Source organism: Ochotona curzoniae, unplaced genomic scaffold, assembly GCF_017591425.1.
Source record: "Ochotona curzoniae isolate NIBS_2020 unplaced genomic scaffold, NIBS_Ocur_1.0 contig_4501, whole genome shotgun sequence".
NCBI lineage: Eukaryota > Metazoa > Chordata > Mammalia > Lagomorpha > Ochotonidae > Ochotona > Ochotona curzoniae.
The window spans coordinates 7,227,560-7,244,454 of NW_024466307.1; positions in this window are offsets into that span (position 1 = coordinate 7,227,560).

Consider the following 16,895-nt stretch of genomic DNA (forward strand, 5'->3'; position numbering starts at 1 on the left):
CTAGATTTGCTTTCCAAAGATATCTATAAAAGAATAAGGACTCTTTAGAGAAACAGCTGGACACAGGAATGAGGTTAAAAAAAAAAAACAACACAAAAAAAAACTTCAAAATGTTCAAAATCACACAGGGTCCAGCTTGAAGAAGTAAGCTAAATCTGGGATGTACACATCAAAACCATGATAGCAACAGATGATCATCTACAGAGTGAAGTATCTGTTACCCCATTACAAAACACTTACATAGCTGAGTAAATAAATAAGGGAGACGAGGTAACTCATAAGGAATAATAAACACAGAGAATGCAGAAGCAACATAGAAGGAGTGTGCAATAATAAATAATTAATTAGCATGGAAACAATGATGGAAACAGAAACACCATTAAGCAATCACCTCAGTAATAATTGTTGCAAGCAAGAAGCAGTCAATGGATGCTAAATTGGTGAACAGAAGGTATGCGTAAAACAAACCAAATGTTGATAGTCTTGAAGCATCTTCCTGCAAGACACTTGCTAACTGTGGAAGGGTAAATAGCAACTTAACAATAGAAAAATCTGCTGGACATCAGCAGACCAAAGTGACCAAAGCAAATACTGCATTTCATGAACCTCTTCATATCATTTCAACGGAATCCCTGCCAAAACTTGATAGCGTTTACCCTAAGATATTTTCTGCGGTTGTGGCAACAAAGTACCCTCTGCTCTTACTCTCTGTAGGTGCTTAAGTAGGTAACTGCTTGTCTTCTCAATATGACTCTCACATCTTTCATTTTAATCAACAGTCTTAAGAAGTTGCACATCTGTTACTTTATCCTTTATAGGGATTAGAAGAGTCATATGGATACTAACAGGCACTCAGATTTAAGTGCACATCTTCTGATGTGGACCGCTGCTTTCCTCACAACTCCTGTCATCGCAGCAAGCCCCTGTGCCCACATGGAAACCTGAATGAAGCTCCTGGTTCCCAGCTTTGCCCTGGCTCAGCTACAGCAGTTGCAGACATCTCGGGAGTGAAACAAGAAAAGGAAGATCTCTTCCTATTGTTCCCTCCCTCTCTGTAACTATTAAAAAAAAACCCAAAAAAACAAAAAACAAAACAAAACAAAAAGGAGACCTGAGTTTTAAACCATACTGTTCATCTCATCCCTCTCCTGACATAATGGCTAAGTCAGATAAAAAAAAAAAATAGTAATTAGCCTTGCTCACTAAACAGCACACATACAATCCTTCAAACCATTCAACCAACCACTCCTAACACCATGAAGATTAATTCTATCAGAACAACCAAGAAAGTGTTCCTTTGGATGTAATCCTTGCCCTTCTGGAAACACGCCAAGTGAGACTCAGTGCTGACAAGAATAATTTGGAGAAGCAGATTCTTTGGGCTCAAGTTCAAGAGGCCACTCTGGAATACAGTGTGTGTCTGGCCTGGAGGTCTGCAGGGGTTCTGAATCACAGGCCCCCCAGACAAGACATGGAGCAGCCTTCCACGAAGGAGTCAGTGCTTGGCTCTCCCACTGCTCTCTGTGGCACACACATCCTCACTCCATCCCTTCCAGACACGGGGCATGGGACGCAGGGCAGACAGCACTGGCTAAGATCAAATGACCCAATATGTGGCAGGCAGCAGCAGTCATCACAACCACATCTGCGTAAAGAAGACAGGCCTTGATCAACAAAGACCAAGCAGTCAGACATCAACCAATTCCTTGTACTGGGCAGGCAAACAAAAATTGATTTTAACCTAGCAAGCCATCTTTGTTTGGCTTCATTGGAACAGTAAAAGGAGGAGGAGGTACAAGAAGCTAATGAAACATACAAGGTGTGTCAGAGCTGTTGTCTCAGCTACTTCTGTGTAGACAAAGATGTACGCCTCACAGTCAGACTCATCCATCAGGGCTGGCATGGTAACGCAGCAGCTTAAACCATCACCTGCAGTGCGGGCATTCCATGTGGACATCAGCGTGAGTCCCAGCTGCTCCACTTCTGATGCAGCTCCTTGCTAAGGCACCTGGGAAACCAGGAAGAGATGGCCCAGGTGCTTGGAGACCTTGCACCCATATGGGAGACTCAGAGGAGGATCCTGGATCCTGGCAGCCATTTAGGGATTGAACAGGTAGATGGAAACTCTCCCTATATCCTTCCTTGGCTCTCTGTAATTCTGCCATTCAGATGAATAAAATGATCTAAAAAGGGGGGATACAAAAAACAAAAAAAGACTCACTCACTGACAAAGAGTGCTGCTGTGGAAAAACCAGAAAATAAGAATCTACACCAGCCTTTGGCATCCAGCTCATTTCTTTTATCTATCTGCATTTTTTAAATGCTAGAGAAAGAGATTTTCCATCCACTGGGATTCACTCCCTAGACAGCTACAGTGGCTGGAAATGGGCAAGGCTAAAGCCGGGAGCTTCTTCTGGGTCTGCCAGGGTACCACTTCCTACACCGACCAAAGGGATGACCGAATGAGGGAGCCCAAGGTCCTCCTTTCGAGACTGGCTGCATTCTTGGCCAAGTGCATGCCCTCTCTTGAATTTCTCTAAACCTTGCTTCCGTTCTTACACTCTATCTATGTCTCTAAATTCATGGACTACAAAAGAAGAAATCTAAGAAAAGGATCTATTGCCAAAAAAACACCATGTCTTATCCAGTGACCTGATGCTGTAGGACAGAGCTCATGTGGCTTAGCACACAGTTTTTCCAACTGATTCTCCTTACAGGAAGATGTATTTAGGATTAAACAACTCCAGGTGGTCTCTGATGATGGTTAAAAAAAAAAATGAGGCCCTAGACACAAATGTTAGCCAATGTGACTGCAGGATTCTCTGCCAGTTTTCTAAAGTGGAAAAGTCATTGAGAAGAAGGATGGAAAGCACCAGGTGAGAGGCAAAAGCACAAGGGAATCCACCCTGCAGTCACCCTCCTCACTGACTCGGGATGCAGTCAGCAAGAGCACCTGGGCACGTTAAGTCCTACTCGGCTTTGTGGTCGCAATCAGTAAAATGAGATGTCTTCCATTACAGAAGCTGTTTTTTGTATCAGTCTAACAAGACTGGACTCTATGGGATAATATCCTCCAAAATACAGCAGCTTAAAGCAACTCACATCATTCTCTTCTAATGTGGCTGAGAAAGCAGCAGCAGATGACACAGGCACTTCGACTCCTGCTGTCCTTGTAAGAAACCTAGATGGAGTTCCGGACTCCATGGTTTGGGCCCAGCCCTGCCAGGGCTGTTGTTGCCATGTGGGGGGTGGGGCACCTGATGGAAAAGCTCTCTTTCTGTCTCCCTTCCTCTGTGTCACCTTACCCTAAAATAAACAACCAGCAAAATCTCAAAAGCCAACAAAGTGGCTCCTATTCCTCAACTGCATCCACAGCCCTAACGACTCCGTCCCCCATTTCTACACAGTCACTGATGCAGCCTTTGATTTTCTTGGCTCACTTTTCCCCACGATACGCGCAAATGAGCAGACGTGCAGTAGTGTGATTTAGAGCTTCCATAGCTTAGCTCCTAAATTAAGGAACTTTCACTGTGTTTTTAATAATCCAGTCTCACACTCCTGGAATTACCGGCAAAGTTAAAAATCATCCCTCCCTTGCGTCCCCACAAATCTCAGTTCTCTCCCCTAAACTGTGCGCATGTAAATTCTACTGATGCTCATGGAGGTAGTGCGCGTGCCTAGTGGAAACCATCTCTAAATCACACTTTCATCTTTAGCTCCACAGCTCTGGCGCCTGTTCAAATGATACATGTGCCTCGAACACGCACTGTATGTTGGCTGCTTCCTATCTAGATATTAAAATTTATTCATATATTTTTAGCGGCTATTACAACATTTTCGCCAACAAATTTTCTCAGTACTGTTCCACGTGTGTTGAGTTTTTACTGAGTGCTAGATGTGCCCATAAACATGCCTGATTTATTATAATGCAATTAGAATGTAAATGTTATTCCTGACCAGGTTATATTTGTTTTTAAAAATGGAAAATTTCTGTTGTTTTCCACCTGGCTAAACATATGTAGTCAAGAGAAAATATTATGCAAACAAAATAGCAATAAGTAACCTGGTAGTTTGTTTCACTGTTAAATTATGGTCATCTTTACATAATTAAAAAATTAATGTTTGCATATGTAAAAATCCAGTTACATGCAATCATTGTCTATTTATACACTAACTTTTAGGGAAAAAAGTCATTGGCTAAACAACTGAACATTATTTTAACATTGAATGATGTGCTCTGAAAACACAATAAATGTAGCATTAGCCATCTCTGAAGGGGACCCCAACACTTTAATCTTCACATTCCTTTACTTTTCTATTTTCCCACCATGTTCTCCCCAAAAAGTGAAAGCAAAAATAATACTGAATTACGTAAATTATAGCAAAGCGAAATCCACATGCTCGTAGGTGGCAGGATGAATAGTTACTTTCCTCTGCACCCGATCTTACTCTGCAGCCACATGACTGCAGATGAGGGCAACTGCACATTGAGTATTATTCAAAATGGGTAGCAGGCTGAGATGCCCCCTCCCACATCAGAGTACCAGGGTCCCAGTCCTGATGCTAGCTCCCGACTCCAGATTCCTGTTATTGCATGCACCCTAGGAGGCATCAGCTGACAGCTCCATGGTTGGGTCATTGTCACTCACATGGGAGACCTGGGCTGAGTTCCCAGATTCAATAACTGCTTGAGTTTGGCCCAACTGTGTCCATTCCTTGCCTTAGACAGTGGAGCAATGGATGAGAATTTTCTCTCTTTCTCTATCTCAGCCTCTTAAATTATACTTTTTCAAAATGTAATTCAAGATTGAAATTTGAAACTGTAAGTATTGTCAAGTCCGACATCCTTGCTCAGAACCTCTCTCACTCCTCCACCTTTTTTGTACCTGAAAGAGGGGCAGCCTGACACTTTCTGTCCTCAAGTAGGTTTTGTCAGTTCTTTTGAATACAGCCTACAGTGTGCTTGGCCTTGGCCACAGCCTCCAGGCATCCAACTGACCTAATCCAGAAGCTTCAGATTGTATGGAACATGCCCACCATACCAGGCCACTCACCTAGCCCCCATCTTCCCTCTTACGCAGCGATAATGTGCATGTAACTTCCCTCCAGCTCCAAGACTTCTCCAAAATGGCTGCATGTTGAGAAGCCAGGACTAATGTTTTCTTCACCAGGAATCTGGCTGTTTCTATCACCCTCAACTCCTGCCTGTAATGTTTAGCCCATGCTTAAAATCTGAAGTAAGGGAGGGCCAGTGTGGGCAGGTTAAGCCATGGTTGGCTCCCATCTTGGAGTGTCCAGCTGCTCTGCTATCAATCCAGCTCCTTGTTGATGCACCTGGGAAAGCACCAACAGATGACCCAAGTGACTAGGTGCCTGCCATCCATGTGGGAAAAATCAGATGAAGATCCACGCAAGGGCCAAATGGATGCAGCCCTGATGTGGCCATTTGGGGAGTGGCCCAATGGACAGAAGCTCGTGCCCTCTCTCTCTCCTTATCTATCTATATCTATCTTTTTTGTTTTCATTTCCCCAGAGTTAACTGCAGTGTCACTTTTTAATTTTGCCTAGTGTTCTAACTAGCAACCACTGATCGAATCCCAAAACTCTGAAAACTATTCAATCTCTCAATTTTTATTCACATTATAACACACCAGCACATTTTTAAAAGAAATTTATGCCAGAGCCATCAGAACTGCTCCAGGTTGTAATTGTTACTAACTGAACCTCAGCCAGACACCAGCATCATTAGCCTACAGGCTGGAGACGCAGCTTTGCTTTGTCTTAGATCCCTTCTTTCACGGACACTACACCTGCAAATTATTTGACTCTCTTGTCTTTGGGAAAGGCCTACTAGAGGCCTCCAGAGCAGACAAATTAAGTGGTAATTTTTTTTTTCTTAACTTTTCAGGTCTTAAAACATCTTTAATCTAGTGTGGCAGGGTTCAAATATTGACTTAGACTTTTTTTTTTTAATCAACTGAGCATAAGGATCTATTGTCTTCAGGCTTTCAGTGTGCTGCTAAGTCAGTAAGATTCCTCGACCCTCACAGGTAACCTATGGTTCCCTCTGGAAACACGCAGACTTTTCTTTTGCCCCCTGGTTTTCTGAAGCTTTGAGGTGTCCACAATTCATATTTGGATCAAGTATTTCCCCTCAATCCTTAAGCTCCAAGAAATGCTATTGAGTGGTTCTGTTTTTTATTGCTTTTTGTCTTTTCCCATGACACAATTTTTTAACTTGTGGAATTTTGCTTATTTTGATACCAGATATTAGACCAACCTTCTTAAATGCCATTTTTTATCTGTCTTATTGCTCTGATTTCTAAGATGGCCTGAACTTTTTGCCAACTCATTTGTGGGGAGGCTTGATTTCCAGTGTATTTTTGAATTTCCAGAAACTCCTTTATCTTCTTTCAATGTTTCCTGCTTGCTTTTGTATCATGGATATGTTCCTTTTATCTGAGATTACCAATATTTCCTTCCTCTTTTATTCCTGCTTACTTGTTTTGGATTCTGCCTGAGACAGGGCCTCCCTAGCCTGAACTGAGCAGCAGATAGCTGACTGGACGGTGCGTTTGAGAACAGCCTTTGTCAGCAGGTGAGGCAAGCAGGGTAGGGTCTGTTAGGAAGTTGAACTGTGATGGAATGCAATAACCAGTCCCACTGGGAGCTCTGTGACTAGGACAGGCCTTTCGTGTCGTTCCCAATGAAGTCAACAGCACCAAGTCTTTGTGTCACCCATTTTCACCCCACAACTCAACCATGCTTTGAATATGAGCCTTTCCAGCAAGGGTTTCCACCAGAGGCATGGAGTGTCTTTTAGCCTCTTGGCTGTGAGCCCTGAAGGGGCAACAATGTCCTTCAAGTGCAAGCCTCGGAAGGGCCAAACAGCATCCCAGTGCAGTCTTCACCACCCGAGTCAAAGCTGTCCTCTGTTAGCAGCCAATGGGCAGCTTTGAATATTGAAAGTAAGCTACTGAAAAGCCCTGGAGTACCAACTGCCTGAGCTCTGCTGCGATCTGGGCCACAAGGCAGATCGCTACCCCGAGATTCCCAGTCATGTTTTCTTCTAAGTGTGTAGATCTCATTAGAAAGCCATCTTCTGAGTACAGGAGACTGGCATCTTTCTGGGAGTCCCTTAGGGAAAGAGCCATGAAGGAGGGGGTCTTGGCAGAGGGCCCCCAATAAATGCTGGACCACTGTCGGCTAAATCCAGTGCAGTGAGGATTCGCTTTATTTTGTTTTCGTTCATCCACTAAGCAAACTAGATTCCCAACATTCTGTTGTAGGGGGAAGGAAGCTGCTGCGCAGTGCTGCTCAGGATTTACTGAACCGTCTTCTGGAGGATTTCAGCCAATTTTCCTATTTTTAGCCCCATTGTCAATCTCACACCCAGAGAGAGGTACATGGAAAAGTCCGTTCCTGAGCCTCCAGGATATTCTGCACTGCGAAAGCCTGTCGGTTTTTTCCAGGGTCAGCAAAGAATCTGGCTTTCTAGCTCTGCTGAGTCAGCACCATTCATTCATCTGCCTTCCAGCTTCCAAAATTTGCTATTTCTTCCTCTTCCTTTCTTACTGTTCTTGTGGGTGGCTGCCTTTTAAAAATACCCCTTCACTGTCATTCCAGGCAGCAAAAGCATCTGCATCTATTGAACTTTGACTTACGTATTCTTACTCTACCAAAAAAAAGTGTCTCTCCCACTCCTAGCTCTTGCTACATAGTGGTCTATTTCGCCTGCAATCATGAGCAGGTAGTCACTTTTATTAGTCTTTGCATATCCTTCAAGAGTTTCTTCATTTAAAGAAAATATGACTACATATATATATTCTTATTTTCCGTTGCTTTTAACACAAATATAGCTTACTATAAGCCTACTCTACACTTGGTACTTTTCATCTAATATTGCTTGCATCTTTTTCAACATTCGTACAGTATTTTGACAAGCACACAGCATTCCTTTAATCAGCTTCCTCCTGACAGACATTTCACTTTTTTCCCCCAATTATTGTCATAATACATTTGTAATGAGGCTTGTGGCACAGCACGTTAAGCTGCTGCTTGCATGGCCCATGCTTTATATCAGAGTGCTGGTCTGAGTTTCAGTATCTCTGATTCAGCAATCTGCTAGTGCACCATGAGAAAATAGCAGAGGATGGCCCAAGTACTTGCTCGCTGCCACACATATGGGAGACATGGATCCTAGCCAAGCCCAGGTTATGGTACCCATTTGGGGAGTGAACCAGAAGATGAAAGATATCTTTTGCAGTCTTTCTGCCCTTCAAATATATAAATCTTTAAAAGAAAAAACTCTGTAAAGAATGGTTAAACATGAAGAGTTTTGTGCATAGCAGTATACTCATAGTCTAAATTGCTAGTGGCATGCTAAATCAAGTAGTTATGCATTTATAATGTTGATCTGACCAATTATCCTCCGTGGGGAATGGACCAATTTGTAATCCCAATAGCATATGGGAGGTTTCCTCCCTACTTCCTAATGTTTAGCAGAGTGAACTGCAGAACTAATAGAAAATGTGAAAGTGCCACCTCGGTGTACTCTTTGAGTTTCCCTTCATGTGAATGAGACTTTCTGTGCATTAGCCGTACCTGAGCTGCATTCTATCACAAGGTAGACTTGGTCCATTTCTGCATGTACGGGTTTATATCCTGTGTGCGGAGGCAGAACTTCAGAGGTGTCAACACAGCATTGTCAAGGCTAATCGACAATTGCAATGTATCAAGAATACGTCTTGTTGCTTCCTACATACCAACTGTTGGTATTTGTTAAGGCCAATGACCCAAAGATGTTATCTAGAGCAAGGCATATTTCACACAGAACACATGTCTGAGACAGAAGGCCCGCTCACACCACATTCTAAGTTCATCAGTCTAGTCTAAGTTGAGGAAATATGCTTGGAACAATGGCTCTTCCGTCTCTGGGATATGTTAAAACCAACTGTGTATTTTGGGAAGAATACTGGACTTAGAATCACAAGGCAAAGAACATTACGTAAGCCAAGCAATGCAATCCACTTCCACGTCCTCGTCTGAAAACTGGAGGCAGTAATATGCGCCCCACAGTGTTTGCAAACCCTGTTCACCACGGAGACCCATTATGCAAATTACTCATAATCAATAAAATCAGGATGGGGGTAGTTATGAGTCAGTAAGAATATAGATAGAATACAGAAAACCACAGTACTCTGTTTAATAGAATATCTGAACCATAAAAATAATTAAGAAATATTAAGAGATAGATGAGTATAAACAAATCAGATAGTTTTGATGTAAGGAAAAAGAATTTATAATCTGGAAACACAAAATAAAACGTCTTCACAACTTGAAGCAAGGCAAAACTTTAGATCTACCCATGTTAGGATTACAGACTTTACTCACTTTGTGATTATAAATGTAAGTTTGCTTGCAAAAGTCCTTGAAAAAGGAGTTAAAAGTTTCTACTGAAGAAAAAAAAAAGACAACCACACATTCACAGGATCTTCAAAAATTTTGTAGAAAATGTATTTCAAAAAAAAAAAACCTATGTATATATTTTCAAATAAAACAATGTCAAAATAAACTTATCTGATAATACTATTTTGCATAAACTTTTTGAATCACCCTTGTATTATGGTATAAAAATATTTCATAAAACTGTAAGTCTTTAAATCCCAGATAAAAGCCAGTAGAGGAAGTAATAAAACATATTAAAGTAGCAAAATTTGGGAAGATTGTGCTTATGAAAACTTGTCGTTCCGGCTTTCTGAAAGTAATCCTACAGATATTTTAAATAAAAATTACTGTCAAGGACTAAATTTATATTTTCATTCTAATCATTCTACAAAAAAAAGACTTGTAAATACTGGCAAATCAAAAAATTCTCCTATTTTATTTTCTTATTTAGTGATTAGATAAAGTATAAAAATACACATGAGAAATACAATTATACGGAGAAGCATTTTTTTTTTCCAAATAGATGTGTACCCTTTAACAGATAAAAACTCTTAACAGCAAGTAACTGTAGAATGCCAATCTGAGCTCAGAGCTGTTTTAGTTGCAGCAATGGGTCCCCCTGGTGGAAATTGAAAATGTATTTTGTCCTATTTTGCTGTCTTCCCAAATCACTCCCCTAATTTGAGCTGTTGGTTTAAGTATCATTCCTCTTTGCAGAATTCCATAGTAAAACGTTTCTGAGAAACTGACCGACAAAACGAGGGCCTAAGAAGTCTATGGACTGACTACCATCTCCTGCACCTGTGGATTTGTACTCAGTAATATACAGGGTTGCAGACATCAGAAGCCCTCCTCCAACATGATCATCCTCCCAAAGCAACAAAAAAGGGTGGATGCTAGAGATCAATAAATCCATGCATCACTGCTAGGTCACGTGACATGAGACCTGAACAAATGATGTAAGAGATGTATGCTCACTTCAATCATGAATGACCCAGCAGAAACGGCATGAAACTGGGACCACGTGTTTTCAGTCAAACCTGTTTGTCCATCAGAAACATACTTAGCTCAAAAACTAATGTTTGAGCAGTGTCACCCTGGAGCACACGCTCAAATTGAATAACTGTCTTTCTAGCTGTTTCTCACCCCACAAAGTTCTTGGACAGTCCAGAGCACTAGATACCACACTCGCAAATTGTTTGGACCCACAGGATTCCTTGGCAATCATTTCTTTGCCCTCTGTATCCTACCATGCTCAACATTTCTTTGTGGCTCCTGACAGTTTGCCTAACATCAGTCCACATCCTCCCACTTCCTGGAGGTCCAGGAAGCCCTGAGCAATGAATATACTCGTCGTTAATGCCCTACTCAATGCCTAGGGTCCTGAGCCACGTTTTAAGTCGCTGAGACAAACATCACAGCAATCTTGATTTCCTTCAAGTTCCTATTCCTGAGTAGGTCATTGTATGTATTTTGGAAGTCAGTGTAATGGGTTATTATGTCATGGAACCAACAGAGTATGTGGATTAATATGCATTTGAGAAAACCTCGTGGGCAAGCCAGAGTCCAAGTCAAGATTTTTACCTCTAGGGCCCTCACTCATGGTTTACCTCAACCTAGATTCGTGATTATAGGAGGGGTCTTCAAAAAGCTCATGGAAAACATAGATTATGAAAAAAAAAACCCCAAGGCAGTTTCAAAACATCAAAATAAACTTTGGATTCCATTTCTCTGTGACTGCTTTGAAGCCCCCTGGATGTGGGCAGTGAGGTAGCAAGCAGGGAGGAGTCCCAGCACCTGTACTGCGGCTTCACATGGTGTGTGCAAACCCCACGTGTCTCGATGCACACCGCTGCTGCCAGTATGTCAACGCCAAGAACCGCAGTCTGCTGGAAATATCGGATAGGCTGGATGCCAGGGGCCCAACTAATCTGTAGGTCATTGTAACAACATTAGAATGAAATCATTACGGTCAACACACCTGTTCCTGTTGTGCACCTGGCTCCATTTCCAAGACTCCCCAAGGGGCATAGAGATGGGTAGTACTCAAGTCCTGCCCCAGCTAGTCAGTTAAGCTGTGGCCCAGACAGTATGCCCTGTGCCTCCTGATAGCAGGGAAGGGCAGCTCAGATCTTCCAAGGCTCTTAAGTCTTGAGACTGCCTGCACTCTGTCACGCACTTTTCCCTTGCCTGTACGTAAACCTTGCTTCTCCTCTTCCCTGCACTCATGCCTCCTGCTTGAATTCTTTCTTAACACAGGGACCCTCACATAAAAGCAGATTAACTAGTCTGTTGCTAATACTAACGCTGGTCAAAGGCTTAGAACCTTCCCTCCCCTGCACCATTAAGGTTCCTTTAAGTCCCCTCCTGTCCTTCCACCAGAATCTCCTTAGTGAACTCAGCACTTCCCTCATTTCCATGGGGGCGTTAATGCGAGAGCCAAACAGATCAAAGGCAACAACTAGGGGGGTGATGAGTTTTGTCTCAGGTCCCTGCTGCACCTGATCATAGCTAATCTGCAAACTCCTACATCTGATGCCAAATAACTGAATGGTTTATCTCTTCTTCCTTCTGAAAGTAAACAGCCCCCTGAAAAAACAAAACAAACAAACAAAAACCAGTCTGCAGAACACTCAACAGAAACACCTGCTGAGACCTGTCTGAGAAGTGTCTGGACGAGCTTTTAGTCAGGTCTACTCTCTTCCCACACCACTCACCCCAACCCAGGATATTCAACCTGGGTGATGTATACATGGGATCTGCTTGAACTTAGCCCTCCGGAGGAACCCCGAGCAATCCTGTGTTCTTTACCTATCCTGCACTTCTTACCTATTTCCAGGACTGTCCCTAACATCCGTCAGCAGTCTCTCTTGAGTAGCCTCTTTGCAGACATAACACAACATGTCCCTGAAGGTGCCTAGGACCAGTCATGTCCTAAAGGGCATGATAATCTTCAGCTTCTGACAGATTCACCCTGCACACCTATCTGATCACTCTGGAACACTCTCCAAGATTATTAAGAATTACTGGGTTTCTGCTTCCTGGGCCCAGGTCACTCACATTTGGCCCTAAATAAAACTTTACCTTGATCTTCTCGCAGGGCCTGTTTTATTTCTGTTGACAAATCCCTTTGGCTTGTTTCTAATTTAATGATGTAGCTGGCAAATTTTTACCACAAATTCTTGCAAAAAAAAATTAGAAATCATATAAAAATTACAAATAAAATAGAAACTAAGAATTCTGTTTTGCCTTCCTATTTTTTTTTCACATAAATTAACCCTTTGGAAGTGAAGATGCTGCTAGGAATCAGGATTCATTTTTTAAAACCAATTTTTTTAACAGCCTCATGACCTTTATAAACTAGATTAAAATGATGATAGTTAAGCATGTTTTGGTGAACTGTTGATTTTTAATGATTTATCCAGGACCCCTAAGGCTATGAAGCAGAACTCTTGCCTAACTCTGCTGCTCATGAATGTGCCAAAGATCCTAGGCAACACTCAGAAATCACCCCCAAACATGATGCTAGCTCCCTGGGTTGCACAAGTGTCAAAAATTCTCAGGATCCAATGGCAGGATTCAAGATGTGTGGATCTAAAGGCCAGTAATTCCAACTGCAGAAAAAAAAATTACAAAAAATAATTCTATTATTTTTAATACAATTTTGGAATGTATGGAACATTTTTACAAATAGGATCTCAAATTTTTTTTTCCCCAAACCAAATTAAGGAATTGAAAAACATGTTTAATCTTCTGGCTGTTTTTTTTTTTTTCTTTCAATTTTCGCCACAGTAGTAAAGCTAACTAGAATTGAATAAAGTTTACTTTCACAAAGAAAATTCTGGAATCCAAGGTTTTCCTTCTCCCTTCTCCCTCTTGGAAGCAACTGCCAATTTTGAAAAGTGGCCCACTGTCTCTTAGGGCTTAGATTAGTAACAATTATTTCCCAGCAAGACTTTTGGCTGAAAAAAATTACCCAGGAAGGTTCAGTTTTGGCCAGCTACACAACTGAATTGAACACTTTGTCTTCATCAAAAAACGGGGAAAAAAAAAAGAAAGAAAAATGTAGATATTGACTAATGTATGGTCACTTCCTGTTTGGCAGGGACTTTGTGAACTTTCAAGACAATCAAAATGCATATTTTCTAATAAAAGATCACCTCACAGTAGGTAAACCCCAAACCTTTAGCCTGCTGTTCCATTGAAAGAGGTCCTCAATGGCAGGAAGTATGATTTGGAAATATTCTCATCACTGCACATTCAGCTGATGTCTACCAAATGACTTCCCACTAAAGAGCCATCCGTCAGGAGCAGGCTTTCATCAATAAGTCACTAAAATGGATGTTCTGCGTCGGTACATGTTCCCTCGCTGTCAGGCTTACACGGACCTTTCGGGAGACCCTGGGGACAGGCCATCTGTGGCAATGCCACACGGAGAAAATGATCGTTCTTTTCAGAGAACACAGTGGTGTGTTGGGCAAATGCTACAAGCATATTAAAACCTAGAAATGTCGGACTCCGGGGATTCTATTAAGTATCCCTGATTTCTTTGATTACAGGAAAATAAAAAAACCTATTTTAAAAGATTTTTAATTATGTATAAAATAGAGGTAACCCTGCTGATCTTTGATTCTAAAATGTCAGTAACCTTCCCAAAATCATCAGATTTTTTTTTTAAGTTTACATAGTCTTACAATAGCACAAGCCATATACATTTTTAAAGTTATAATGAAAAAAACAATTTGGACTTGGGAAGATGATTTTTAGATATTACTGTTAATAATTACACCTAATATTTAGAGTACACCACACAGAAGTAACTTTACATTAAGTATCTCAGATAAATGAAAGACTTGGTTTTACTAGCTGTGTATTTGGTAATTTCTTGTAATATTTAGGATACACTTTCCAGTGACTGATCTATCTATTGAATGCACTAAAATCAGAAAGAAAACACACACACACACGCAAAAAAAAATCATCTGTTTTCAATCGAAAACCTATTCCACTTAAACGGAAACCCTTTAGTTATTTCGCTAAGATTTCCATGCTTCAACAAAGCTTCCAACCATATTTCATTCTGAAGTTGCCTGCTCACCACTCAGTCTGAACGGTTCGCACCTGTACTAGTCAAATGATCTAAGCTGGCCTCCTCTCTGACCAGTGTCCTCTACTGGGACCTACAGGAGCCTTAACAGGCCTGGCTCTGTCCTGACTGCTCCAGATGGACTGTATCTGTTCTTCTGTCTTTAAGCCATTCAAGCAGTAAGCTTAAAAGATTTATTTTTATTTCATATTTTGTAGTTCTGAAAATAGAATCCATCACACTCTAAGAAAAAACCATAAAACCATTGTATAGAGACTCACAGCCCCTAGGGTTAGGGGTTATGAGTGAATTCCAGAGTACGAAATCTTGACATCAAATTCAGTCTGTCCACTGCCTTGAACACACTATTTTCAAACCCTTTAAATATTGATCTTTTGGTGTGCAATTCAACAATATCCATACCAGAAGTTCCTGTTTTAAATTAAAATGAATTAACTTCTCTCTAAAATCGTAGTGGTTACTCTTCCTAGAGATGAGATGATGATCTAGTCTGGTTTCTGTAAGACAGATCTGATTTATATCTGCTAACTTAGTGTAAAAGGCAACTCCCCACCTCCACCATGGGGACCAGTCCAGTGGCACAGTGGGTTAAGCCTCCACCAGTGGTCCCAACATCCCATATGGAGGCCAGTTCGAGTCCCTGCTGTTCCACTTCCAATCCAGCTCTCTGGTTATGGCCTTGGAATTCAGAAGTCCTTGAACTATTGTCCCCAGGCTACTGGTCTAAACTAGGGAGCTACTAAGACAGACTAAGAAAAATATGTTTCTCTTTGGCCTGCTGAAAACAAGAGGAGGGTTGTAAGCCAGGCAGCAGCAGAGCATTCAGCTGGCTTGTTCCTGCAGCCACAAGACTGTGTCCTTCACTCCAGTGATGACACTTGCTTCCGGTCTCTCGGTTTTTATCAGCACTCCCCAAATCAGAATCTACTCCCCAACAACACCAGCAGCATCGCCTCCTCAAACATCTGAGGTCACTGCTGCACCCAATCTCCCTTCCAAGCTTTTAACTGTCAGGAACCACGGTCACTCCCAGAACCCCCTTTCTGCATCGTGGGTTCATCAGCGCCAGCTCATCCGACTCCTTTTCCTTACACTGCATATGTGCTCTGTCTGTTGTCCGGGTCTTGAATAATACTATCACTATTCAGAAAGGAATGGGATGCAGAGGGGCGAGTTCTGCTTCTACTCTTTAGAATGTCTTTATGTATCATGTAATCCACAATTACAGAATAATATTAAACTTTTTTTTTTCTTTTCACATCAAACAAGTTAAACACATACCAACCCCTGATACTAATATGCCCTCATCCCCTGCCTGGTTTCATGGCACACAGCTCCTCAAACCTGTGCAGCTGAGAACAACTGCTCCTGAACAACTAGATAGGTGGGGAAGGGCTCCTGGTTGCCCTGGGAACCACCACAGGATTAGAATGTAAGTTCTGTCCCCTTTTCCCATCTCCAAGGGGTGAGGAACTCAAGTTTAAGTGTATCGCCAGTTGCCAAAGATAAAATCAAGCCTGTTCAATGATATCTTCACAAAATGTAAAGGACTTTGTCCAGAAGCATAGTTATGCCTGAAGAGTAATGTGCCCGGTTAGCCCACGAAGTGCCACAATTCTTCTCGTGTGGCCTTTGGAATGTCCTTTATGACAAACCAGCAAAGGTGCCACCCTGAGTTCTGAGAGGCAGGCAGCAAATTCACAAACCAGTGAAAGAGTACTGGGAAGGTCTAAATTACTGCCACAGCTGAGCATCATGGGTCACAACCTGAGGCTTGCAGTTCATGCAGGAGTTGAGGTCAGATTCGTGGGAGGAACCTTTCATCTATGGAATCTGTCAGAATTAAACTGATTTACAGAACATTTTGTTGGTGTACACTGGACAGTCTGGCGTCAGTGTTGTGAAAAAGACAGGAAAAGCTGACATGGTGGTGCAGCAAGCTTATTCCTCCAGCCTGCGGTACCAGCACCCAATCCGGGTACTGGTTTGTTACCTGGCTGCTCCACTTCCAACCGATTTCTCTGCTTATGGCCTGGTAAGGCAGCAGAGGGTGGCCTGAGTCCTTGAGACCCTGCAACCATGTTGGAGACCCAGAGGAGGCTCCTGGCTCCCAGCTTTGGATCAGCTCAGCTCTGACCATTGCAGAAATTTAAGGAGTGAACCAGAGTATGGAAGACCTCTCTCTCCTTTTTATGTAACAATCTGCCTTTCAAATAAAAGGCATAATTTTTTTTAAAAGAAGGATCAAGTGATTTTCTCTTCTGCATTATCACACATTAATGGAAGTACTTTCAACTTTCTCCTTGTAGTATCTATCCACCCAGCAGACTGTAATGTGGGA